Raw genomic sequence first — 27,516 nt, 5'->3', positions numbered from 1 at the left:
TCTTCAGCGCTCAGCTTTCTTCACCGTCCAACTCTCACATCCATACATGACCACTGGAAAAACCATAGCCTTGACTAGACGTACTTTTGTTGGCAAAGTAATGTCTCTGCTTTTAAATATGCTATCTAGGTTGGCCATAACCTTCCTTCCAAGGAGTAAGCGTCTTTTAATTTCATGGCTGCAATCACCATCAGCAGTGATTTTGGAGCCCAAAAAAATAAAGTCTGACACTGTTTCCACTCTTTCCCCATCTATTTCCCATGAAGTGATGGGACCAGATGCCATGATCTTAGTTTTCTGAACGTTGAGCTTTAAGCCAACTTTTTCACTCTCCTCTTTCACCTTCATCAAGAGGCTCTTTAGTTCTTCTTCACTTTCTGCCATAAGGGTGGTGTCGTCTGCATGTATGAGGTTATTGGTTTAACTTTTCACAGATTACTAATGGGTTACCACCCTCTCCCTGACACAGTGCAGGAATGTGTTACCCAGCAATCCCACTGCTGGGCATACACACTGAGGAAACCAAAATTGAAAGAGACAGGTGTACCCCAATGTTCATCACAGCATTGTTTATAATAGCCAGGACATGGAAGCAGCCTAGATGCCCATCAGCAGACGAATGGATAAGGAAGCTGTGGTACATATACACAATGGAATATTACTCAGCCATTAAAAAGAATACATTTGAATCAGTTCTATTGAGATGGATGAAACTGGAGCCTATTATACAGAGTGAAGTAAGCCAGAAAGAAAAACACTAGTACAGTATACTAACACATATATATAGTATTTAGTCAATTGGTAAAGATAACCCTGTATGTGAGACATCAAAAGAGACACAGATAAATAGAACAGTATTATGGACTCTATGGGAGAGGGCGAGGGCGGGATGATATGGGAGAATGGCATGGAAGCATGTAGATTATCATATGTGAAATGAATCGCAAGTCCAGGTTCGATGCATGATACAGGGTGCTCAGGGCTGGTGCACCGGGATGACCCGGAGGGATGGGATGGGGAGGGAGTTTCTGGAAGGGGAAAACATGTACACCCATGGTGGATTCATGTCAATATATGGCAAAACAAATACAATATTGTAATGTTAAAAAATAGAAAATAAACTAATTAAAAAAAAAAAGGAATGAGTTGATTCCTATGGAGTTAAATGGAATGTTAAAACATGTGACCTGCTTAGTGCAGGGCCAGGCACACTACAGTCACTCACTTAGTATTTGTTGTTCTGTTGCTCAGTCGTTTCCAACTCTGCGACTTGGTGGGCTGCAGCACGCCAGGCTTCCCTGTCCTTCACCATCTCCTGGAGTTTGCTCAAACTCATGTCTGTTGAGTTGGTGATACCATCCAACAATCTTGTCCTCTGTCCTCCCCTTTAAGTTGCTTTATATTGTTATTACTTCTCCCTTCTCAGGGACCCTGCTTACTTTCATTTTTTTCTATGATCCTGCCCTTCTCCCATATTCCTTTTTTAATTTTTTTTTTTTTAAAAGAAAACAACTTTCAAACATGCTTTAATTTTTCCTACCTGAAAAATTAATCGAAACAGCTTTCCCTTGAGCTTGTGTCTTCTCTTAGCCATTTTCCTTTCTCTTTTTCTTCACAAGCAGGATATTGAACACTCTGCCTCCCTTTATCACCTCTCATGCTCAGCTACTTCAATCCTGCGGCTCCCTGAACCCAACCCAGCATTGCCCAAACTCAAATCGCTGCTTGGCAGCTCTGCCTCAGTGGACACTTGATCCCTTATCCACCACTGTCTTATTTAAAGTTGCCACTTTTTGCCTGTCTGAAACTATCTTGTCTTCTTATTCCTCCTAACCTTTAAAAAAAAAATCATTGAAGTATAGTTGATTTATAATGTGTTAATTTCTTCTATACAGCAAAGTGACTCAGTTATATATGTATTCTTTTTCATGTTCTTTTCTATTATGTTTTGTCATAGGATATTGAATACAGTTCACTGCCTCCTAACCTTCTTGGTACTCTTGTGGAGTTTGCCCTTTGACTCTTCTTTCTTCACTCTCTCCATCTATATTTGCTATACATCGTTGTGTCATGAAAAGGAAATAGACCATGGAGTCACACAGACCTGCGTTCAAATCCAGGCTCTGCCATTTTTTCCAGTGTTGTTTAGTTGCTCAGTCACGTCCGACTCTTTGAGACTCCATGGACTGTAGCCAGCCAGGCTCCTCTGTTCATGGGATTCCCCAGGCAAGAATATTGGAGTGGGTTGCCATTGTTACTTTGGGGAAATTGCCTACCTTTCCACAGCTGTACTACATTTCAGGGGTGATCATGAAAAATTTCAGTTATTTATTTTCTCTGCTTTATTGTGTTTATGAGTCCAGAGGAGACTTCAGTGTTTAAAGGGCTCCATCCTCATTTTTTTGAATATTTGGGAAATAAAATTTATTGTTGTTCAGTCACTAAGTTGTGTCCAACTCTTTGCGGCCCCATGGACTGTAGTATGCCAGGCTTCCCTGTCCTCCACTGTCTCCTGGAGTTTGCTCAAATTCATGTCCATTGAGTTGGTGGCAGTATCTAATCATCTCTTCTACCGCCTCCTTCTCCTTTTGCCTTCAATCTTGCCTAGCATCAGGGTCTTTCCCACTGAGTTGGCTCTTAGCATCAGGTGGCTAAATAATTGAAATTTCAGCCTTAGCTTTAGTCCTTCCAGTTCAGGGTCAGTTTCCTTTAGGATTGACTGACTTGATCTCCTTGCAGTCCAAGGGACTCTCGAGTCTTCTGCAGTACCACAGTTTGAAAGCATCAGTTCTTTGGCGCTTAGCCTTCTTTATGGTCCAGCTCTCATACCTACACATGACTACTGGAAAAACCATATCTTTGACTATATAGACCTTTTTTTTTTGAAGTGAAAAGAAATTTTAATATGCACACTTGCACTTCAGTTAATTCAACAGTGATTTCTAATAGGCATGCTTATCCATTTAGTTTTGCTTCAAGTTTATTTTTCAACATAGAGCAACCTTCCTAATGAGATAGGTGAGTTGAACTATTTATTTTTAAAGAGTACAATGTACTTTGTCCTCGAAGAGTTTTATCAACTTTAACATTTTCAAAGAGCCCTATGAGGCTGCTCATTATGGTGGTTTCCCCCTGAAACTTCCCATTTGAAGATTGGAAAACAGACTAGGATCTTCCCCAGTCTGTTGGTTGCTTATATTCATATCACATCCCAGGTGGGTAAGAGGTAGAGATTGAATGATAAATAGTTCACCTCCAATCCCAGGTGGGTGAGAGAGCATTTTTAGAAAGGAAACCAAATCATGAAAACCTTCCTAATGGTGTGATTTATTCCAGGATTCTTTTGAACATAAGAAGGGAATTTAGTCCTTGTACACAGTACTCTTCTTTATGGCTTTTTAGAGTTTTCTTCTCCAGCCATCATTCTCTAGCTAGGTGATTGATTATACTTGCTGTAGAACTGAAAGCATGAAATCTCTTTCTCCTTTTATAATTAAAGGTGGTGATAGTCTTCTCATTTCCTACCAAATGGATCCAACCACACTTTGAACCATGGTGGCTGCATGTCTTGAACAATACCAGCTCGATTTATGGTTTGTTGCTTCTGTTACTCCTACAGTCACATTAGGATCTGGAAGTAGATGAGGTAGACAGTGGCACCAATCAGCGAGATGAAGCCCCCGAAAATGAGAGCAGTGTGCAGATTCTGGGTCATGGCTGTAGCTGGGGGCTACCTGGATTTCTATATAGACCTTTGTCAGCAAACAGTCTCTGCTGTTTAATATGCTGTCTATGTTTATCATAGCTTTCCTTTTAAGGAGCAAGCATCTTTTAATTTCATGGCTGCAGTCACCATCCACAGTGATTTTGGAACCCAGGAAAATAAAGTCTACCACTGCTTCCACTTTTTCCCCTTCTATATGCCATGAAGTGATGGGACTGGATGCCATTATCTTAATTTTTTGAATGTTTTAAGCCAGCTTTTCACTCTCCTCTTTCACCCTCTTTAGTTCCTCTTGACTTTCTGCCGTTAGAGTGGTATCATCTGCATATCTGAGGTTGTTGATATTTTTCCCAGCTGTCTCGCTTCCAGCTTATGCTTCATCCAGCCTGGCATTTTGCATTATGTACTCTGCATAAAAGTTAGATAAGCCAGGTGACAGTATATAGCCTTGTTGTACTCCTTTTGCGATTTGGAACCATTTTGCCTTCTTGCATTTCTTTTTCTTTGGGATGTTTTGGTCACTGCTTCTTGTACAGTGTTAAGAACCTCTGTCCATAGTTCTTCAGGCACTCTGTCTACCAGATCTAATCCCTTGAATCTCTTGTTACCTCTACTGTATAATCTTAAGGGATTTTTGATTTAGGTCATACCTGAATGGCCTAGTGGTTATCCCTACTTCCTTCAGTTTAAGCCTGGATTTTGCAATAAGGAGCTCATGATCTGAGCCACAGTCAGCTCCCGGTCTTGTTTTTGCAGACTGTATAGAGCTTCTTCATCTTTAGCCGCAAAGAATATAATCAGTCTGGTTTCTGTATTAACCATCTGGTGATGTCCATGTGTAGAGTCGTCTCTTGTGTTATTGGGAAAGGGTGTTTGCTATGACCAGTGTGTTCTCTTGACAAAATTCTGTTCAAGGCTGCTTCATTTTGTCCTCTGAGGCCACACTTGCCTGTTACTCCAGGTATCTCTTGACTTCTACTTTTGTACTTCAATCCCCTATGATGAAAAGGACATCTATTTTTTTTTGGTGTTAGTTCTAGAAAGTCTTGTAGGTCTTCATAGAACTGGTGAACTTCAGCTTCTTCAGCGTCAGTGATTGGGGCATAGACTTGGATTACTATTATGTTGACTGGTTGAATTTATAAAATTACTGTGATATTGAATTTATAAAATTATTTTATTTACATTAGCTCTTAAATGATATGTAGTAGATATTACAACTAATGGTTAGTATCATATTTCTAAAACTTCTCGGAATGCCCCTTAATTAGGTAAGCCCTTGTGACTTTTGCTAGCCGGTGAAACATGAGCAGCAGTGTGGGTGGAAGGGTTTAGGGGTTGGGACGTTGTTCTGCTCCTCCTCTTGCCAGATGCCGCAGTGAGTGGTGATAGTTTAAATGATAGAGGCTCCCTCAGCATAGGTTCCTGAGTAAGAATGATGTGAAGCTTAGTCTCTTACACACAATGTATGTATATAGAATAATTTTTTGTTATTTTTGACTAATAGATATTGGGGATGCTTGTTACTTTAGCATAATGCAGCCTAACTGAATAATACATGTAGGGATATTAAGACGAAGTAAAATGATCAGTAGGCAGCTTTTGGAAAATGGTTATTAAAACCCTTTCCTATTCTGCATGCCAACCCGAGTTTCTGTTAAGTTTCTTGTTCTATTTTATTGGGTCCTGAGTGGCTAAGTAGATATCGTTGCTTTGCTAAGAATGGCTCCTGGTTGGTAAATTGAATTTAGTTTAGGAGAAACTATAGACTATTAGTACCTGATGGGGAAGTCATAGCTTCAGCGTTCCCTGAGTGCATTGACTCTCATAACTGGCATGTCTTTGTGGGAACTCTGAAAGTGCTGGCTGTGGGGGGTTTTTATAGGAGATAATATTCTCAAGGGGCATGAGACCTGGCACTGGTAGCTGCTTTATCCACCACATCTGAGCTGTCTCCTGGTGAGGCGAAGAGAAGTGCTCTGGACAGCTGTGTGTACTGCTGCACAGGAAAGTTCATGTGAGGACTCTCTTCAGGGAGGTATGTCCGGTTCTGTTCTAAAGCCTCGAAATAGACTGGTGCTGAGTGTGGCCTCTGGTGGTTTTGTGAGTCTGGCCATTAAATTGAGTCCTGAGAATCCCTCCTGATAGTTGTATCAACATTTGAAGTTTGTAACTATGAAGTACTTACTCTAGGCTCATTTATTTCTTGGGCTGTTTCTCTTTAAAAACAGAATAGTGACTTTATCCCTTCTTGTCATAAGAACAAACATCAGCTAGTTCCAGGATCACAATAAAGTTTTTTACAGTAAGGTGCTTTTTGGAGATACTACAAACACTTGGTGTTAAATAGTGTATTATCAATGTCCTTTCCCATTCCCTTTGTCTTCCTTTTAGATCAGCTTCTGCTATGCAGGCTGTCAGTGCAGTAAGTACAACTCTTTTTCTTTATTTAGCTCAAATTTACACTTCTTTTCTTTTCTTCTTCTTTTTTTTTTTTCTGGTTGTCTTACAATATATTTCTTTTCCAGACTAGGCTGTAAATTCTCCAGACAAATTTGTTTGTGATCACCATTGCGTGCTAGTGAATAGAGAAGTGCTTGGCAGATGGTAGGCTGTGTGTGTGTATTTATTGCCTGCAGGTGTTGGGTTCTTCATGTAAAGCAATAAAAATTGACTTTGGCTAAATTTTGCTGAATAGGACTTTATTGGCCTAATATTGGTAACTCGATAGTTTTCTGAATAATGGGCAAGAGAAGCTAACAGAGGAACTAGTAGTGTAGGGTTTTATTGCTATTGGAATTGCTGTTACTGGCCGTGGGGCAACACCATGAGAATAATTTCTTACCCGTCTCTGGCTTTTTGCATCAGTTGCTAGGGATTCAAAGCTTTTATGGTAGTATCTGACTTAGTCTAAGCCATATGCCTATGCCTGTGTCAGAGAAGGTCTGTCTTACCTGGCACAGCTAAGAAATGATAGATTATGAGCTTGTTCAGAGAACTAGAATTTACAGTTCTTCAAACGAAGAAAAAGAATAGCAGTAAGAGAGTACCTTTTTCTCTTTTGAGTTGGAAAACAAGGTAATACTAAGAAAACATCCTTGACAAATCCAGTGTGTATCTGTGGTTGTTGTTCAGTCGCTAAGTCGTGTCCAACTCTTTGCAACCTCATTGGCTGTAGCATGCCAGGCTTCCCTGTCCTCCACTGTCTACGGAGTTTGCTCAGGTTCATTGTGTGTTTGTTACTGATCAATAATTCATGAACCAATTTTATTTTCTGTTTACCAAAGATATACCTAGATATTAAACAGTGTATAACTTTGTAGGCCATTTTAGTGTGACTTGTCACATGCATTAAGACATGTAGCAGTAGCTAAGAAAGAAAATCTGGATTTTGGTATTAGAATAGCATAACACTTGGTTTCTTAGCTCTTAAAGAGGAAAGATGAATACTTGTAATGTGCTTTTTTTTCTTATCCCAGGGCATGATTTTCGGTAGTGGAAGAGGAAGAAAGATTTTAAAAACTGTTGTTGAAAGACCAGTCTAAATTTATGTCACTTTATGTCTGAGCAGTAGACACAAGTAGATTTATACTGAAATAAAGGAGGCAGACCCAGAAAGTCTTAACTCTGCTTGAGGCCTTGGAGAAAGGCTTCCCAGATCAGTTGCTGGCATTTTAGGTAGCTAATAAAAGATAAGGTAGAATTCACCAGAGGCAAGAGAGAGTTCCAGGGCAGAGGAAACAAAATATGCATAGATTAGTAAAAGTGTTTATGAAGAAAAATCAAATAATTCTGTGCGACCTGCATGTGTACATTTTTCTATAAGATTTATATGTATAAGGTGAGGGTGTTGAGGGCATGTTGAGAAATTAAGCTGGAAGTAAATGGAGGGAGGATCTAAGTGAGCTTTAAAAAGATACTTTAAGCCAGCAGTATAACCAAATAAATTCACCATCGAGCCTAACACACATAGAGCATTGTATGAAAAATAAAAGGATCTGGAGCTCAGTGGGTAGAGTTCTTGGTTCTTTGCCATGCTAAGTAGATTTGATGTGAACTTTACAGAGAAAGTAACATTTTCAGTACTCATTCTATTAATTTTCTTAGTCATTATTTTTGGTAGAATTATATAAGTTACATGAAATAATGAATATTATCATATGGATAGCTCCAAAATATTGTAGACTTATCTTTTGAACAAGGACAATGTAGGGTTCTGTGATGAAAAGTTTAATTTAGCAGAAAATTCAGTCTGAGGTGGTAAGCTTATTTACTGCTCTGAGTTTTGAATGATATTTGTGCATTACTGATCCTGCAGGAACAAAACAAAGCCTCAGTCTAAACTTTCTTATTTCATGGATTTGTGAAACTTAGTTCCTAAACATGCTCTCTGTTAATTTTCTTTTAAGCTTTTGACTTTTGCTTGTCTTCTTTGTTTTGTTAACTTCTAAACATAAACTTTATTATGTTTCTAGTTGTGTCCTTTTGTGTGATTTGTCTTCTTTATTATTCTTTTTCCTGCTGATTCCCTTGATGTAATATGTAAATAAAACCACAACTAGTATGTAAAAAGGAAAACCTTGTGTCTTATTTTACATACCTGTTCAGTGATTTCAACTACTCTGAAATGATAGTTACCCACTTAGATTTTTAAAACCCCTTCATCTAGTGACTCTACAAAATTTGTAGGTTTTAACCAAAGTTTGCATAATGGTTGAAAACTGATTTTTCCCTAAATTGATAGAATAATCTGAACTTTGAGACATGGGTTGAATTACTGAAATTTAAAAGGTCATTTTGGGGTATGATTTGTTTGTTTTCTACTAGTATGATTTTTTTTAAAAATTTTGAGATATAATTGATTTATAATATTTTATACATTTCAGGTGTACAACACAGTGATTCACAATTTTTAAAGATTATACTCCATTTATAGTTATTATGAAATAGTGCCTATATTTTCTGTGCCCTACAATATATCCTTGGAGCTTGTTTATTTATGCACAGTAGTTTGTTATTTCTTATTCCCCTACTTCTAAAAAAACAAAATGATTGTTATGTAGAAGACACAATTTATCTGAATGTAGATGGCAGCCCACTTGAGTATTCTTGCCTGGAGAATCCCATGGACAGAGGAGCCTGGTGGGCTACAGTCCATGGGCTCACAAAGAGTTGGACACGACAGCACACAGCACACAGATGTGGAAAAGTAGAACTTAAGCAAATCTACTTTAGTGTAAGGACTAATGATCTGTGTATTTTAAGAAGTAAAAAATTCTAAAATTGTATTATGTTGGTATGCAAAACATTATCAAGAATATTTATGTAGCAAGATAGGGTTAGTCTGTTATCTCAGTTTTGTCTTCATGCCTGATTAGTTTCTTATTCTTTTCATCACAAGTTACTATAAATACATGTGGAAGCTTAAAAACAACACAAATGTATTATCTTCAGTTTTGAAGGTCAGATGTCTAATTGGGCCAAAATCAAGGTGTCTGCAGTGCTGCATTCCTCTTGGGGGCTCCAAGGAAGAAGCCATTTTCATGCCTTTTCTAACTTGAAGAGGCCATGCAACTTCCTGGCTTGTAGCCCCTTCTGTTTTAAAAGCCAGGATTGACTGGTTGAGTCTTTCTCAGGCCACATCACTGGTACTGACTCTTCTGCCTCCCTGCTGTGACTACATCAGGCCTACTGAGATAATCCTGAGTAACTTTCCATTGCAAGGCCCTTAACTGAATCACACCTGCTAGGTTCCTTTTGCTGTGTAATGTCGTATATCCAGGTGTGACATTTCACCTGGTGTGAAGTTTCCAGGGATTAGGATTTGAACATCTTTGGTGGGAGGTGGGGTAGTGGGGATTATTCTGTTGTCACAGTGCCCTTTTAAATATTTTGTTTGATATTGGTTAGGGGCTTCCCGGTGGCTCAGTGGTAAGCAATCTGCCTGGAATGCAGGAGACATAGATTTGATCTCTGAGTTGGGAAGATCCAGACATGGCAAGACATGGCAACCCACTCCAGTATTCTTGCCTGTAGAATCCCATGGGCTGAAGGAGCCTGGCGGGCTACAGTCCATACGGTTGCAATGAGTTGAACACGGCTGAAGCGACTGAGCATGCGTGCACAGCCATACTAGAAGCTACTTTAAGGGCACAACCATGATTGTATAAGTCGGCCTTGTTTTCTCTCTTCTTGTTTTTGCTTTGGCCCTGTTGTTATGGGGAATGCAAACTAGAAGGTGAAGGCTCAAATTCATGTGACACTCACCAGATGTGACCTTGGGCAAGTGTTTCAAGTTTGCCAGCTTCAGATTTTCCCATTTGTCAAATAAGCATAAGACCTACGCCTCAAACTTGTATGTGGATCAAATGAGATAATGTCTGTGAAGAATGTCTTCATCTGCTACTGCTACTGCTAAGCATTCTTCATAAATGATGAAGCAGTATACAAATGAAGAAACGATAGTTGACATTATGCTCATACTGCAGCTGTGGGGAAGTAAATGATTATGGAAAAGGAATAAAATAAAGATAACTGTGGATGTCCTTAACTGGATTATATCTTGGTTTGTGTTGTAACCTCTTATGGTAACATTTAGGAAAATCTTCTTCTTGCAACATGCTTTCCTTTTTCAGGAAGCAGATGTTACTAACAGATTGACCATTGCCCAGTTTTCTTAATAGTAAATCTTTTCTCAAAAGTTAAACAGATGATGAGCACTGACAGAGGAGTACACGTAGCACCTGGCACCATTGAAGTCTCTTTGTTTAGAAATGTGGGCTTGCCTGCATGATTTGTTAAATGCATCTCTTACAAAAGGAGAACCACCTACATTTGTGTCCCTCATTCAGTGAATTGGTGGCACCACTCACCAACAATGTCTGTCCTAGAGAAGGTCATAAAGGTCATTGCCCTCCACCCAAATGACTTGCTGGAACACTTACCACCTGTTCCCAGAAGGGCTTGGCTGTGTAGACTGTGGGCAAACCCTGGCTATGCCAATTTTCCGGTCAAGAAAAATGCTGTGGAGTATTTTCTGAAAATTACTATGCTTTGTATTAAATAGAAAATAGAAGACTGAGCTGCTCTCAGGCCTCTGTGTCATACAGTTGCCAATTCATTGCAATTAAAACAATCAGGCTGACTCAAAAACAGCCTGAGTTTGCCTTTGTCCTCCTGGTGAATTTTATGTCTTTCAGAGTGGTGTCGAGATACCTGTCCAGGTGCAATAGTCCTGCAAATTAGAAAGTTAAAAAACACAGAGAAAATAGTCTCCCTTCCCTTATTAATACAAAATAAGTTTATACTAAAGAATTACATATATGTGTGGTTTTTCACCTTTTTTTGGTGTGTCTATGTTTATTCACATGTTGTTTTTTAATGAAACTATTTTTCCTGATATACTCTATTGTTCCCCAGTAGAGAATTACACAATTGAACTGGCAGACAACCTAGAAATCAATTAATCCAATTCTTTTATTGCTAGTTGACTAACACTCATGCAGTTAGTTGGCATTTTAACACTTTAAATATTTTACTGAAGCTGAGTACATGTAGTCCTTTAAAGACCATCCTCTTCCCAGCCCATTTTGACCTGACGCGTACCCATTATTTTAAGACTTAACGGTGACTTTTTTTTTTTTAATCTTTGGTAAAGAGTTTTTGTTTTAAAATGTTAGACGCTTTCAGGATCATTTCCTTCTCATCTCTAGGAGGAAACAAACCAGCATTGATAGAGCACTGGGTGTTTTCAAAGGGCCTGTATTCTTTGTGCTGGCTCCATCAGAAGCATCAGAATTGCTCATGGAAGGAGAGGGGAGATTTTGATTCTCTGTTCCCCATGATGGTAATAAATCAGTCAGTAAATAAATACCAGTCCCCAGTGAAATGAGCTTTATCATATTTTCTTCTGGCTCTACTTTTCTGACACTTCTTGTTTGCTTTTGAAAAACAGCTGTACCTAATATATATAAAAGATATTCTTGGATAGCTCTGTGTAAATTAGTAACACTTGCTCATGTTCATAGACTATGATTTATTTTTACATTCACAAGTGATTAGTTTTTCAGTAGTCTGTGGCCCCAAACACTGGATTTGGAGATCTTTATCTCTTGTCATTTTAAAGTCAGTACAATTAGGCTTTTAGAGACATTTAAAGACACTTTAAAGTTTACAAAGCAAATCATCCTTTCATTAATACTAAAGTTTAACCATTACATATTGTCTTCCAGAGTTTCTTATATTAAGAAACTGTGTTTTCTTACTCAAAGAATTTTATTAACCTCCATTTTGGTCATCAGTAATATCTGGAATTTTGGTTTTTTTAAATGAATTATTTTTCACAGCATTCTACTCCAGTAGTTTGAGTACTAGGAAATATAATGTTTACTGACTATAGGAATAATAATGCTTAGAAAAATTACTAGGGGAGCTTGTTCAACTTAAATATTCTTGAATTTCATGGGCTAAAACTCTTATGTGTGGAAGACGAAAATGTAAACCTTAAGTTAATTAAAAGGGGATATGTAAGCTCCTAACAGAGCTTTTGTATGTGAAGGTTTTTGAATGCATACCCACACTACTTTTTTTTCACTTTTTGAAACATACAAATAATACATATTCATTGATTGAAAAAAATGAGAAAACTCCAAAGGGCAAAAAGAAAAGAAAAATCTCCCAAATCCCACCACCAAGGAAATAGCTATAAGATATGTTTGGTTGTGTATGTATAACATGTTTGTGTATGTACGTTGTGACCTTTGTATATATACTGTGTGTGTGTGTGTGTGTGTGTGTGCAACTATGTACATATAAATATGTAAAATTATAGCTTACTCAATTTATCTCCTATTGTGTTGTAGATAGATTTCTTAGCTTTTTCTTAAACTATTATAACAATGCTTTGAACATGTTTATTATGTTTTTGTTCTTTTAAATTATTTATTTAGGGTTAATTTCTAAAAATGAAATTTGGAAGTCAAAGGGATGTGTGTTTTTAACACATTGTTGTTATTTAGTCACTAAGTCGTGTCCAACTCTTGTGACTCCATGGACTGTAGTCTGCCAGGCTCCTCTGTCCATGGGATTTCCCAGGCAAGAAAACTGGAGTGGGTTGCCATTTTCTTCTGCAGGAGGACCTTCCTCAACCAGGGATTGAACCCATGTTTCCTGCTTGGCAGACAGGTTCTTTACCAGGGAGCCACCAGGGAAGCTCCCTTTAACACATACTTGATACATATTTGTGAAGTAGGAAACCATTCTGTACAACTTATCTCTAAACCAAACTTGATATAATCTTTCTTAGTCTGGCAGATGAAGCAAACTGTTTTAATTTGCATTTCTTGTTTCTAGTGAGGTGTTAAGTCTTTAGCCTCTAGTGAGGTTAAGGCTTTTCTCACTTTTCTAGTGAGATGGCAGCAAACAAAACCATCCCAAAGAAAAAGAAACGCAGGAAGGCAAAGTGGTTGTCTGAGGGCGCTTTACAAATAGCTGAGGAAAGAAGAGAAGTGAAAAGCAAGGGAGAAAGGGAAAGGCACACTCAACTTCCCAGGTGGCAATAATGGTAAAGTACTCACCTGCCAATAAAAGAGACTTAAGAGACTTGGGTTCAATCCATGGGTTGGGGAAATCTCCTGGAGAAGGGCATTGCAACCCACTCTAGTATTCTTGCCTGTAGAATCTCATGGACAGAGGAGCCTGGCAGGCTACATATCCATAGTGTCACAAAGAGTCGGACAGACTGAAGCAGCTTAGCACAGCACACACCCAGCTAAATGCAGAGTTCCAGAGGATACCAAGGAGAGATAAGAAGGCCTTCTTCAATGAACAATGCAAAGAAATAGAGGAAAACAACCGAAAGGGTAAGACTAGAGATCTCTTCAAGAAAATATGAAATATCAAAAGAATATTTCATGTAAGTTCAGTTCAGTCGCTCAGTCATGTCCGACTCTTTGCGACCCCATGAATTGCAGCACGCCAGGCCTCTCTGTCCATCACCAACTCCCGGAGTCTACCCAAACCCATGTCCATCGAGTCGGTGATGCCATCCAACCATCTCATCCTCTGTCATCCCCTTCTCCTCCCGCCCCCAATCCTACCCAGCATTAGGGTCTTTTCCAATGAGTCAACCCTTCGCATGAGGTGCCCAAAGTATTAGAGTTTCAGCTTCAACATCAGACATTCCAATGAACACCCAGGATTGATCTCTTTTAGGATGGATTGATTGGATCTCCTTGCAGTCCAAAGGACTCTCAAGAGTCTTCTCCAGCACCACAGTTCAAAAGCATCAATCTTCGGCGCTCAGCTTTCTTCACCGTCCAACTCTCACATCCATACATGACCACTGGAAAAACCATAGCCTTGACTAGATGGACTTTTGTTGGCAAAGTAATGTCTCTGCTTTTAAATATGCTATCTAGGTTGGCCATAACCTTCCTTCCAAGGAGTAAGCGTCTTTTAATTTCATGGCTGCAATCACCATCAGCAGTGATTTTGGAGCCCAAAAAAATAAAGTCTGACACTGTTTCCACTGTTTCCCCATTTATTTCCCATGAAGTGATGGGACCAGATGCCATGATCTTAGTTTTCTGATCGTTGAGCTTTAAGCCAACTTTTTCACTCTCCTCTTTCACCTTGATCAAGAGGCTCTTCAGTTCTTCCTCACTTTCTGCCATAAGGGTGGTGTCATCCGCATATCTGAGGTTATTGACATTTCTCCTGGCAGTCTTGATTCCAGCTTGTGTTTCTTCCAGCCCAGTGTTTCTCATGATGTACTCTGCATATAAGTTAAATAAGCAGGGTGACAATATACAGCCTTGACGGACTCCTTTTCCTATTTGGAACCAGCCTGTTGTTCCATGTCCAGTTCGAACTGTTGCTTCCTGACCTGCATACAGGTTTCTCAAGAGACAGGTCAGATGGTCTGGTATTCCCATCTCTTTCAGGATTTTCCACAGTTCATTGTGATCCACACAGTCAAAGGCTTTGGCATAGTCGATAAAGCAGAAATAGATGTTTTTCTGGAACTCTCTTGCTTTTTCGATGATCCAGCGGATATTGGCAATTTGATCTCTGGTTCCTCTGCCTTTTCTAAAACCAGCTTGAACATCTGGAAGTTCACGGTTCACGTATTGCTGAAGCCTGGCTTGGAGAATTTTGAGCATTACTTTACTAGCATGTGAGATGAGTGCAATTGTGCGGTCGTTTGAGCATTCTTTGGCATTGCCTTTCTTTGGGATTGGAATGAAGACTGACCTCTTCCAGTCCTGTGGCCACTGCTGAGTTTTCCAAATTTGCTGGCATATCGAGTGCAGCACTTTCACAGCATCACCTTTGAGGATTTGAAATAGCTCAACTGGAATTCCATCACCTCCACTAGCTTTGTTCGTAGTGATGCTTTCTAAGGCCCACTTGACTTCACATTCCAGGATGTCTGGCTCTAGGTGAGTGATCACACCATCGTGATTATCTGGGTTGTGAAGATCTTTTTTGTACAGTTCTTCTGTGTATTCCTGCCACCTCTTCTTAATATCTTCTGCTTCTGTTAGGTCCATACCATTTCTGTCCTTTATCGAGCCCATCTTTGCATGAAATGTTCCTTTGGTATCTCTAATTTTCTTGAAGAGATCTCTAGTCTTTCCCAATCTGTTGTTTTCCTTTATTTCTTTGCACTGATCGCTGAGGAAGGCTTTCTTATCTCTCCTTGCTATTCTTTGGAACTCTGCATTCAGATGAGAATATCTTTCCTTTTCTCCTTTGCTTTTCGCTTCTCTTCTCTTCCAAGCTATCTGTAAGGCCTCCTCAGACTGCCATTTTGCTTTTTTGCATTTCTTTTCCATGGGGATTTTCTTGATCCCTGTCTCCTGTACAATGTCACGAAGATGGGCACAATAAAGGACGCAAATGGTAAAGACCTTATAGAAGCAGAAGAGATCAAGAAGAGATGGAAGAATCCACAGAAGGACTGTACAAAAATGATCCTTAATGACCTGGATAACCATGATGGTGTAGTCTCTAACTCAGAGACATTGTGGAGTGTGAAGTCAAGTGGGCCTTAGGAAGCACTCCTGCCAGTAAAGCTAGTGGAGGTGATGGAGTTCTAGCAGAGCTATTTGAAATCCTAAAAGATGATGCTACTAAAGTGCTGCATTCAATATGTCAGCAAATTTGGAAAACCCAGCAGTGGCCACAGGACTGGAAAAGGCCAATCTTCATCCCAGTTCCCAAGAAGGGCAGTCCTAAAGAATGTTCAAACCACCAGACAATTGCACTCATCTCCTATGCTAGTAAGGCTTTGCTCAAAACCCTCCAAGCTAGGCTTCAACATTACGTGAACTGAGAATGTCCAGATGTTCCAGCTGGGTTTAGAAAAGGCAGGGGAAGCAGAGATCAAATTGCCAACATTTGCTGGATCATAGAGAAAGCAAAGGAATTCCAGAAAAACATCTACCTCTGTTTCATTGACTGTGCTAAAGCCTTTGACTGTGTGGATCATAGCAAACTGTGGAAAACTCTTAAAGAGATGGAAATACCAGACCATCTTACCTGTCTCCTGAGAAACCTGTATGCGGGTCAAGAACCAAAAGTTACAACCCTGTGTGTGGAACAACTGATTGGTTCAGGGTTGAGAAAGGAGTACAAGACTGTTTATTGTCACCCTGTTTATTTAACTTATACACAGGGCACACTATGAGAAATGCCGGGGTAGATGAGTTACAAGCTGGAATCAAAATTGCCAGGAGAAATATCAACCACCTCAGATATGTGGATGATACTACTCTAAAGTATACATACTAAAGTAGTATGGTAGAAAGCAAAGAGGAATTAAAGAGACTTGTGATGAGGGTGAAGGAGGAGAGTGAAAAAGCCAGCTTAAAACTCAATGTTAAAAAAACTAAGATCATGGCATCTGGTCCCATTACTTCATGGCAAATAGAAGGGGAAAAGGTGGAAACAGTGACAGATTTCCTTTTCTTGGGCTCTAAAATCACTGTAGATGGTGATGGCAGCCATGAAATTAGAAGACAGTTGCTTCTTGGCAGGAAAGCTATGACAAACCCAGAGAGTGTGTTAAAAAGCAAAGGCATCACTTTGCTGACAAAGGTCCATATAGTCAAGGCTCTGATCTTTCCAGTGGTCATGTACAGATGTGAGAGCTGGACAAAAAATAAGGCAGAGTGCTGAAGAATTGATGCTTTCAAATTGTGGTGCTGAAGAAGACTCTTGAGAGTCCCTTGAAAAGCAAGGAGATCAGACCAGTCAATCTTAAAGGAAATCAACCCTGAATATTCTTTGGCAGGAATGATGCTGAAGCTCCAGTACTTTGGCCACTGATGTGAATAGCTGACTCATTGGAAATGACTCTGATGCTGGTTAAGATTGAAAGCAGGAGAAGAGGGTAACAGAGATTGAGATGGTTGGATGGCATCACTGATTCAATGCACATGAACTTGGGCAAACTCCGGGAGATGGTGATGGATAGGGAAGCCTGACATGCTGCAGTCCATGGGGTGGCAAAGAGTCCGACACGACTTGGTGACTGAACAACAACAACAATTTGCATTTCTGATTTCTAGTGAGGTTAAGTCATATTAGGTTAAGCTAATATGTTTATTAGCTCTTTCTGTATTGTCTATTCGTATTCTTGGTCTGTTTCCCTACTGATACATCTGTTTTTTTTGTTGATTTTTGAAAAGTCTTTATTATACATTTACTTTTCTGTTATGTGGCAGCTACTTTTCTGCCTGACAAGTTTGTCATTTTTTAGGAACAATATTGAGATATAATCTTACATATTTATAGTGTTTTGCAGATGTTATTAAAATTGAATTCCAGGGAATTTCTATCACCCTCTATAAAGAAACCTCATGTTCATTATCAGTCACTGCCCATTTGCACCCCCATTGATATTAAAATGTGCTAATTAGGTAACTACTAAAAAATGCTGCTAATTATGATTATGTCACCATTGACTGTAATACACATTCATATTTCAAAGATGTTGATATCTGAATATTTGCAACTCTAAATCAATAAAATACATTATCTCCCAATAGTATTACGTTACTTGTACAGTCAGTCAGCAGCTGTAGGATTACTTCATTTTCTTTCATACTTCTTTTATAATATTTGTAAGAGTCTGAAAATATCTTATGTAATTGGTTATTATTTCTCTCCCTTGAAAGCAGGGATCTTATCTGTCTCATTTAACTGTTACACTTCATGCATTTAGATATAGGAATTGCCCATGATTTATTTATTTAACTGAATGATCAAAGAGATTTCTTTGTCTATCCTGTTAATTTTCACATAAATTAGCAAGCCATTTTGGGAGATTTTTCTTTCAGGCAGATTTGTTACAGGAAACGTGACTGAACACAAGTGATGTCTGAGGTAAAAAGCTACTTAAGGAAGACTCCAAATTGTCTGTTTCATTAAACAGTGAATATGAAGTGCCATTATTGTTTGTAATTGAGGTATAATTGACATATTAGTTTCAGGTGTACAATATAATGATTTGATATTTGTGTATATTGAAAAATATTGACCATAATAAGTCTAATTAACATCCATTATCATATACAGTTACAAAATATTTTTTTCTTGTAGTGAGAACTTTTGAGATTTACCCTTTAGCAACTTTCAAATATGCAGTATGTTACTATTAATTGTAATAAAGTCACCATGCTGTATATTATATTGTTTTAATAGCCACTTTTTAAGGGCAAAATGTAGGCTCCCTGAGGACTCACATCATTTCATTATTTGTAGAGTTCTGCTGCTGCTGCTGCTGCTAAGTCGCTTCAGTCGTGTCCAACTCTGTGTGACCCCATCGACGGCAGGCTACCAGGCTCCCCCGTCCCTGGGATTCTCCAGGCCAGAACACTGGAGTGGGTTGCCATTTCCTTCTCCAATTGTAGAGGAATGGGAACTAAATGACTAAATACACAGATAACTTCAAAATAGAACTTCATTGGTTTGCTTTTCTAATGCTTTGGCATTCTTGCCTTTGACCTTTTCAGAAAAGATGACATGATCTTATTGTTCCCAAGGATATTCTTTAGGCATGAAAAGAAGAAACAAAATGTAGTTTCAGGGTGATAAGGTGACTTTGTCTTAAAAATGATTCTCCTGAAAGTTGAACAGTGTGTGTTTTCAAACACTTGGAGGAAATGAGAAAAAAAAAGTGTTGGCTACTATAATCAGCAGGCCAACTCGAAAGCTATGACAGTTTGTGTTGTTCAGTATGCTTCTGTGCTGAAGTCCTCAATCATGGAAGTCTGATAAGGTGCAACGGCAAGTTCAAAAGCCAACCAAAATAGACATTAAATTTTCAAGTCTCAGGTGATGTACTTGCTAATTAACTTCAGGACTCTCTAGCAACATTTTCCTCTGTGCATTTTTGAAAGTGACAGTGTAGAGTCTTAATTTACATAATGTGGGGCAGTTTCTTCTCACTCTTGCCATTGCATGCGATTTTCTTTTTCCTTTTAATTTACTTGGGAGATCAGAGCTAATATTCCAAGGGGTTTTACAGAGCTGTGGACAGAAATCATTGTTCTTTCTTGACTGTTGCCTGAGGTAGCCTTCCCTCCAGCACTGGAATTTCTGCAGTTTGTCTGTATTAGATTTCCCTTTCAAGGTTGGTGGCATGGTGCAAGCAGCCTGGGGAGTTCCGGCATCACTCGAAATGGTGACTCAGGGCCATGACTCAAAATATTTACTTCCCTCATGCGCCCTGGATTAGCTGCCAATTTCAGCCAGGTCATGAATGAACTTCTTGTCAGTGTGTTTGGAGAGCAGGCTTTCCTTTTCTGTCTCCCCACCCAATTCTATTCACACTTCATCTGAGTTAAACTTCTGCCTGAGATTGAATTGGGTATTTTAAGACTTGGTCTCTGAAAAAAAAAAAAGTTCTGATTGGTAAAGAACTTCCCATTGAGCAAACTTCTTAAAGAAATGGTAATTTGAGGTTTTGAACCTGTTGAAGCTGAAGGTGTTCAAAGCAATGGGTGATATTAATACATATTTTTTGGAAAACTGTTGACTTAAGTTTTAGATGTTAATGCATGATGATACATTATAGCCAAATATATTTGACTTCTTTTGTGTGGTAATGTAATTGAAAACACAGTTAATAACTTGATGCCTTAAGATGTAATTATTGTCTTGGGGGCATATCTAAGTTTTAAATAAGCTCCAGGCTTTTCAAATGTGCTTTTTAATAAAAAAAAAAAAAAAAAGCCATATTGCCTGATGCTTTTTTACCTTTGACTGGTGTTTCTTATTTTTTTAAAATCCTGTGGGCAAATTGCTTGCTCTATTGGACAGAACTGTGGATTTTTGTGTACCATAATACTTGATGATAAAAATAAAATTGAAATATATATAATACTTATTTTCTTGGACATTTTTTAGCTTAAGCTTAACTAGGTGTCCAGAAAAGCAGTCCATAATCACAATGGTAGGGGTGCTATAGGAGCTTTTTTTAAAAAATAGGACACAGAACATGGTAGCAATGAGAAGCACTTATTACTTAACAGTGCATTGCAGTGTCCTATGCTACCACTTACAGATTTAGAGAAAAGTCCGTTTGTTTAGGGAAAAACATATATGGAGGCAGTTTTTCAAAGTAGTAGAAAGAGACCTGGTATCATTTTACAGAGAAAACTTCTCTTCCATCTTTCAGGAGTATAACTGAAGAAAAATTGCTTAGCACAGAGGGCAATTGAAAAATACCATGCAGCCCATTCTTAGCATTGTGTGAAAGCTCTTGACCACCTAGAGGCCCTTTTCTCTAGTCACAGTGAATAACTCACGAGTCTCTAAAAATCCAAGAATACCCATTGCTCTATTTCTTTGCACAGGGTTTTATCTTGACCCAGAAAGCATATCCCTCCCCTGTACTCTGCCACCCTTTTCCCAGAGCTCTTTACACTCCTCTGCCATCACTCCACTGTGATTACTTGTTCCCATGATTGGTCTTTGTGTGTCAGATATTTCCTTCAGGGAAGACTAACATTTCATCATGTGTTAGAGTCATGGATGGTTGCAACCGAATTTTCAGTTAGGGTTTGGATCAAACATGGAAGGAATAAGGTATTCCAGGTCAGAGGGCCTTGGGTAAAAAGGCCTATAGGTGGAAATGAGTGGGGCTTGTATAAGGGACTAGAGGCTCAGAGTAAGGGAACTCTTACATATAAGAATAAGTTTATCTGGGAAACTTAATAAAAATTTATCCATTAGAATAATATTCTATATTACATTCCATTTTCCAGAAGAATTAGGAACCTTCATTTAGGAATGATCTTCACTTAGGAATGAGCTCATGCTCAGTTAGCTTATGCTGAGCTTCTTGAAATTCAAGAGGAAGTGGATGTGACTTTGAGGGAATATGTGAGTCTCTTAAATCAAAATAGAAATATTACTGAACATGAAACTAAAGGAGATGTAGGTGGTTGATTAAATAAACTGCTGTGCAGCTGTATGATGTATTATACAACAATGAAATTGGTGCTATAGGTCTACTTTTATTGACATGTTGTGACATGGAAAAAAGTATATACATTTATATAGAATAATAGAATTTTTTTTAACCTTTTAATATATTTTTTTATTGAAGGATAATTGCTTTACAAAATTTTGTTGTTTTCTGTCAAACCTCAACATGAATCAGCCAGGAGTATACATATATATATCCCCTCCCTTTTGAACTTCCCTCCCATCTCCCTCCCCATCCCACCCCTGTAGGTTGATACAGAGCCCCTGTTTGAGTTTTCTGAGCCATACAGAAAATTACCTTTGGCTATCTATTTTACATATGGTAATGTAAGTTTCCATGTTACTCTTTCCATACATTTCACCCTCCCCTCTCCTCTCCCCATGTCCATAAGTCTATTCTCTGTTTCTCCATTGCTGACCTGTAAATAAATTCTTCAGTACCATTTTTCTAGATTCTGTATATGTGCATTAGAATATGATATTTATCTTTCTCTTTCTGACTTACTTCAATCTGTATAATAGATTCTAGGTTCATCCACCTCATCAGAATTGATTCAAATGTGTTCCGTTTTATGGCTGAGTAATATTCCATTGTGTATATGTACCACAACTTCTTTATTCATTCGTCTGTCAATGGACACCTAGGTTGCTTCCATGTTCTAGCTATTGTAAATAGTGCTGGAGTGAACAATGGGATACATGCGTCTTTTTCAATTTTTATTTCCTCAGGGTATATGCCTAGTAGTGGGATTGCTGGGTCATATGGTGGTTTTATTCCTAGTTTTTAAGGAATCTCCATACTGTCTTCCATAGCAGCTGTATCAATTTACATTCCCACCGACAGTGCAAGAGCGTTCCCTTTCTCCACACCCTCTCCGGCATTTATTGTTTGTAGACTTCTTGATGATGGCCATTCTGACTGGTGTGAGATGATATCTCATTGTAGTTTTGATTTGCATTTTTCTAATAATGAGCAGTGTTGAGCATCTTTTCATATGTTTGTTAGTCATCTGTATGTCTCCTTTGGAGAAATGTCTGTTTAGATCTTTTCCCCATTTTTTGATTGCGTTGTTTGTTTTTCTGGTATTGAGTTGTATGAGTTGCTTGTATATTTTTGAAATTAATCTTTTGTCAGCTGTTTCATTTGCTATTATTTTCTCCCATTCTGAGGGTTGTCTTTTCACCTGGGTTATAGTTTCCTTTGCTGTGCAAAAGCTTTTAAGTTTAATCAGATCCCACTTGTTTACTTTTGTTTTTATTTTCATTACTCTAGGAGGTGGGGCATAGAGGATCTTGCTTAGATTTATGTCATTGAGTGTTCTGCCTATGTTTTCCTCTAAGAGTTTCACAGTTTTTGGTCTTACACTTAGGTCTTTAATCCATTTTGAGTTTATCTTTGTGTTTGGTGTTAGGAAGTGTTCTAATTTCATTCTTTTACCCATAGCTGTCCAGTTTTCCCAGCCATTTATCGAAGAGCCTGTCTTTGCCCCAATTGTATATTCTTGCCTCCTTTGTCAAAAATAAGGTACCCATAGGTGCATGGGTTTATTTCTGGGCTTTCTATGTTGTCCCATTGGTCTGTATTTTTATTTTTGTGCTGGTACCATGCTGTCTTGATGACTGTAGCTTTGTACTATAATCTGAAATCCCAAAGGTTGATTCCGTTGATTCCTCCAGTTCCATTCTTCTTTCTCAAGACTGCTTTGGCTCTTCGGGGTCTTTTGTGTTTCCGTATGAATTGTGAAATTTTTTGTTCTAGTTCTGTGAAAAAATACCATTGGTAATTTGATAGGGATCGCACTGAATTTGTAGATTGCATTTGGTACTATAGTCATTTTCACAATATTGATTCTTCCTACCCAGGAACATGCAATATCTCTCCATCTGTTTATGTCATCTTTGATTTCTTTTATCAGTGTCTTATAATTTTCTGTGTACAGTTCTTTTGTCTCCTTAGGTAAGGCTTTTCCTAGATATTTAATTCTTTTTGTTGCAGTGGTGAATGGGATTGATTCCTTAATTTTTCTTCTGATTTTTCATTGTTAGTATATAGAAATGCAAGTGATTTCTGTGTATTGAATATTTGTATCCTGCAACTTTGCTAAATTCACTGATTAGCTCTAGTAATTTTCTGATACTCTCTTTAGGGTTTTCTATGTACAGTATCGTGTCATTTGCAAACAGTGAGAGCTTTACTTTTCTTTTCCAATCTGGATGCCTTTTATTTCTATTTCTTCTCTCTTGCTGAAGTTAAGACTTCCAGAATTATGTTGAATAATAGTGGTGAAAGTGGACACCCTTGTCTTGTTCCTGATCTTAGGGGGAATGCTTTCAGTTTCTCACTGTTGAGAATAATGTTTGTTGTAGGCTTATCATATATGACCTTTACTATGTTGAGGTAAGTTCCTTCTGTGCACATTTTTTGAAGAGTTTTGATGATAAATGAGTGCTGAATTTTGTCAAAGGCTTTTTCTGCATCTATTGAGATTGTCATATGGTTTTTATCTTTCAATTTGTTAATATGGTATATCACCTTGGTTGATTTGCGTATATTGAAGAATCCTTGTATCCCAGGAATAAACTCAACTTGATCATGGTGTATGAGCTTTTTGATGTGTTGCTGAATTCTGTTTGCTAAAATTTTCTAGAGGATTTTTGCATCTGTGTTCATCAGTGATACTGGCCTGTAGTTTTCTTTTTTTGTGTTGTCTTTGTCTGGTTTTGGTATCAGGGTGATGGTGGCCTCGTAGAATGAGTTTGGAAGTGTTTCTTTCTCTGCAATTTTTTGAAAGAGTTTTAGGATAGGCGTTAGCTCTTCTCTAAATGTTTGGTAGAGTAGTCCTATGAAGCCATTTGATCCTGGGCTTTGTTTTTGGGGAAATTTTTGATCACAGCTTCAATTTCAATGCTTGTAATTGGGTTGTTCATAATTACCATTTCTTCCTGGTTCAGTCATGAAAGATTGAACTTTTCTAAGAATCTTGTCTATTTCTTCCAGGTTATCCATTTTATTGCCATATAGTTGTTCATAATAGTCTCTTATAATCCTTTGTATTTCTGCATTGTCTCTTGTAACCTCTTTTTCATTTCTAATCTTGTTTATTTGATTCTTCTCACTTTTTTTCTTGATGAGTCTGCTAAAGGTTTGTCAATTTTGTTTATCTTCTCAAAGAACCAGCTTTTAGTTTTATTAATCTTCGCTATTGTTTCTTTCATTTCTTTTTCATTTATTTCTGCTTGAATCTTTATGATTTCTTTCCTTCTACAAATTTTGGGGTTTTTTGTTCTTCTTTTTATAGTTGTTTTAGGTGTAAAGTTAGGTTGTTTGATGTTTTTCTTGTTTCTTGAGGTAGGATTGTATTGCTGTAAACTGTCCACTTAGAACTGCTTTTGCTGCATCCCATAGGTTTTGAGTTGCTGTGTTTTCATTGTCATTTGTTTCTAGAAATTTTTTGATTTCCTCTTTGATGTTTTCAGTAACCTGTTGGTTATTTAGAAGTGTGTTTTTTAATCTGCATGTGTTTGTGTTTCTTGCAGTTTTCTTCTTGTAATTGATATCTAGTCTCATAGTGTTGCGGTCAGAGAAGATGCTTGATATGATCGCAGTTTTCTTAAGTTTACTGAGGTTTGATTTGTGACTCAAAATGTGGTCTATCCTGGAGAATGTTCTATGTGCGCTTGAGAAGGTGTATTCTTCTGCATTTGAATGGAATGTTCTGAAGATATCAATGAGATCCATCTCATCTAATATATCATTTACGAATTGTGTTTCCTTATTAACTTTCTGTTTTGATGATCTGTCCATTGTGAGAGTGGGGTGTTAAAGTCTCCTACTATTATTGTGTTACTGTCAATTTCTCCTTTTATGTCTTATGTATGTATGTCTTTTGTGTCTTACATGTTTGTCTTATGTACTGAGGTGCTCCAATGTTGGGTGCGCAGATATTTACAATTGTTATGTCTTCCTCTTGGATTGGTCCCTTAATCATTATGTAGTGTCCTTCCTTGTCTCTTGTAATCTTCTTTATTTTAAGGTCTATTTTGTCTGATATGAGGATTGCTACTCCAGCTTTGTTTTGCTTTCCATTTGTTAGGAATATATTTTTCCATCCTCTCACTTTCAGTCTATATGTGTCTTTAGGTCTGCAGTGGGTTTCTTGTAGAGAGCATTTATATGGGTCTTGTTTTTGTATCCATTCAGCCAGTCTGTGTCTTTTGGTTGGAGCATTTAATCCATTTACATTTTAAGTAATAATTGATATATATGTTCCTATTGTCATTTGGGGTTGGTTTTGTAGATCTTTTTTCTTCTCTTGTATTTCTTGACTATATAAGTCCCTTTAACATTTGTTGTAAAGCTGGTTTGGTGGTACTGAACTCTCTTAACTTTTGCTTGTCTGAAAAGCTTTTGATTTCTCCATCAATTTTGAATGAGATCCTTGCCGGGTAGAGTGATCTTGGTTGTAGATTTTTTCCTTTCAGTACTTTAAATATATCCTGCCATTCCCTTCTGGCCTGCAGAGTTTCTGCTGAAAGATCAGTTGTTAAACGTATGGGGTTTCCCTTTTATGTTACTTGTCGCTTTCCCCTTGCTGCTTTTAATATTCATTCTTTGTGTTTAGTCTTTGTTAGTTTGATTAGTATGTGTCTTGGCATGTTTCTCCTTGGGTTTATCCTGTATGGGACTCTTTGCGCCTCTTAGACTTGATTGACTATTTCTTTGTCCATGTTGGGGAAATTTTCAACTCTTAAAAAATTTTCTCATAGCTTTTCTTTTTCTCTTCTTCTCTGGGACCTGTATAATTCGAATGTTGGTGTGTTTGATACTGTCCCAGAGGTCTCTGAGACTATCCTCAGTTCTTTTCATTCTTTTTACTTTATTCTGCTCTTCAGAAGTTATTTCTACCATTTTATCTTCCAGCTCACTTATTCATTCTTCTGCTTCAGATATTCTGCTATTGATTCCTTCTAGAATATTTTTAACTTCAGTAATTGTGTTGTCTCTGTATGTTTATTTTTTAATAATTCTAGGTCTTTGTTAATTGATTCTTGCATTTTCTCCATTTTGTTTTCAAGGTTTTTGATCATCTTTACTATCATTCTGAATTCTTTTTCAGGGAGTTTGCCTATTTTCTCTTCATTTATTTGGACTCTGTGTGTCTAGTTTATTCCTTCATTTGTGTTGTATTTCTCTACCTTTTCATTATTTTTTTTAACTTATTGTGTTTGAGGTCTCCTTTTCCCAAGCTTCAAGGTTGAATTCTTTCTTCCTTTTGGTTTCTGCCCTCCTAAGTTTGGTCCAGTGGTTTGTGTAAGCTTTGTATAGGGTGAGATTTGTGCTGAGTTTTGTTTGTTTTTCCTCTGATGGGCAAGACTGAGCGAGGTGGTAATCCTGTCTGCTGATGATTGGGTTTGTATTTTTGCTTTGTTGTTTAGATGAGGAGTCCTGCACAGTGGGTGGATGATACCGGGTCTTGTATTCAAGTGGTTTCCTTTGTGTGAGTTCTCACTATTTGATACTCCCTAGTGTTTGTAGTTCTCTGGTAGTCTTGGAGTTGGTGCTTCCACTCCAAAAGTTCAGGGCTTGATCTCTGGTCAGGAACAAAGATTCCACAAGTGGTTTGTTACATCACTGAGTGATATTAAAACAGATACCCCAAACGAGAATCCAAAGATGTACCCAGACAAATGGCAGTTACAAAATCAGGCAAATAATAATTAAAATAATGAGATATATACATATACACCCATGAGCAAAGTCAAAACAGAATCCAACAAAAATGAAGTACAATAGATTGCTCCCGTGAACAAAGGAAATAAAAAATTATGTTTACCAGTTAAGAACAAAACTAACTATAAAGCACAAAGTGGAAAACAAAACTAAAATAAGGTGCCAAGTGGGGAATAAAGCAATGAAAACAAAGTTAACAAATATGTTGAGAGGAACTTAAAGAGAAGAAAGAATAGATGTGCAAAGTTAAGTAGAGGTAGATGAAGAAGATTTATATACATTAGAGATTAAAAGCAAGAGGAAGAGAACAGTAGAAAGGCAAACAAAGAAATAAATGTAGAAAAAAGAATATAGGTTTAAAAAAATTAAAATTATAAAAAGAGAAAAGAGAAAAACTGAAGAAGAAAGGGGAAAAAAAAGGAAAACTCCACAGAACTGCAAAAGCCCAACGTGGAGGCAGAGGTTTATAACAATAATAAAAGTGTGACTGAATATACACATATACATATCCACCCATAAGCAGAATCAAAACAGTCCAACAAAAATAAAGTACAGTAGATTG

The 27,516-nt window shown here is 37.9% G+C and overlaps 1 protein-coding gene and 1 pseudogene across 8 annotated transcripts in view; one reads left to right on the top strand and one right to left on the bottom strand.

The window, feature by feature from the left end:
• The window catches only part of ITGAV (integrin subunit alpha V), a 133,842-nt gene that overhangs the window by 45,523 nt on the left and 60,803 nt on the right, over nucleotides 1–27,516 (top strand). The gene's annotated exons all lie outside the window — the stretch shown is intronic.
• On the bottom strand, nucleotides 3,515–3,715 carry LOC145542379 (small integral membrane protein 20 pseudogene; annotated as a pseudogene).

The sequence above is a fragment of the Giraffa tippelskirchi genome, chromosome 3 (genome assembly GCF_054371585.1).
Source record: "Giraffa tippelskirchi isolate mGirTip1 chromosome 3, T2T-mGirTip1v1.2.pri, whole genome shotgun sequence".
In the NCBI taxonomy this organism is placed as follows: domain Eukaryota; kingdom Metazoa; phylum Chordata; class Mammalia; order Artiodactyla; family Giraffidae; genus Giraffa; species Giraffa tippelskirchi.
This window is presented reverse-complemented; position numbering and strand designations above follow the sequence as displayed.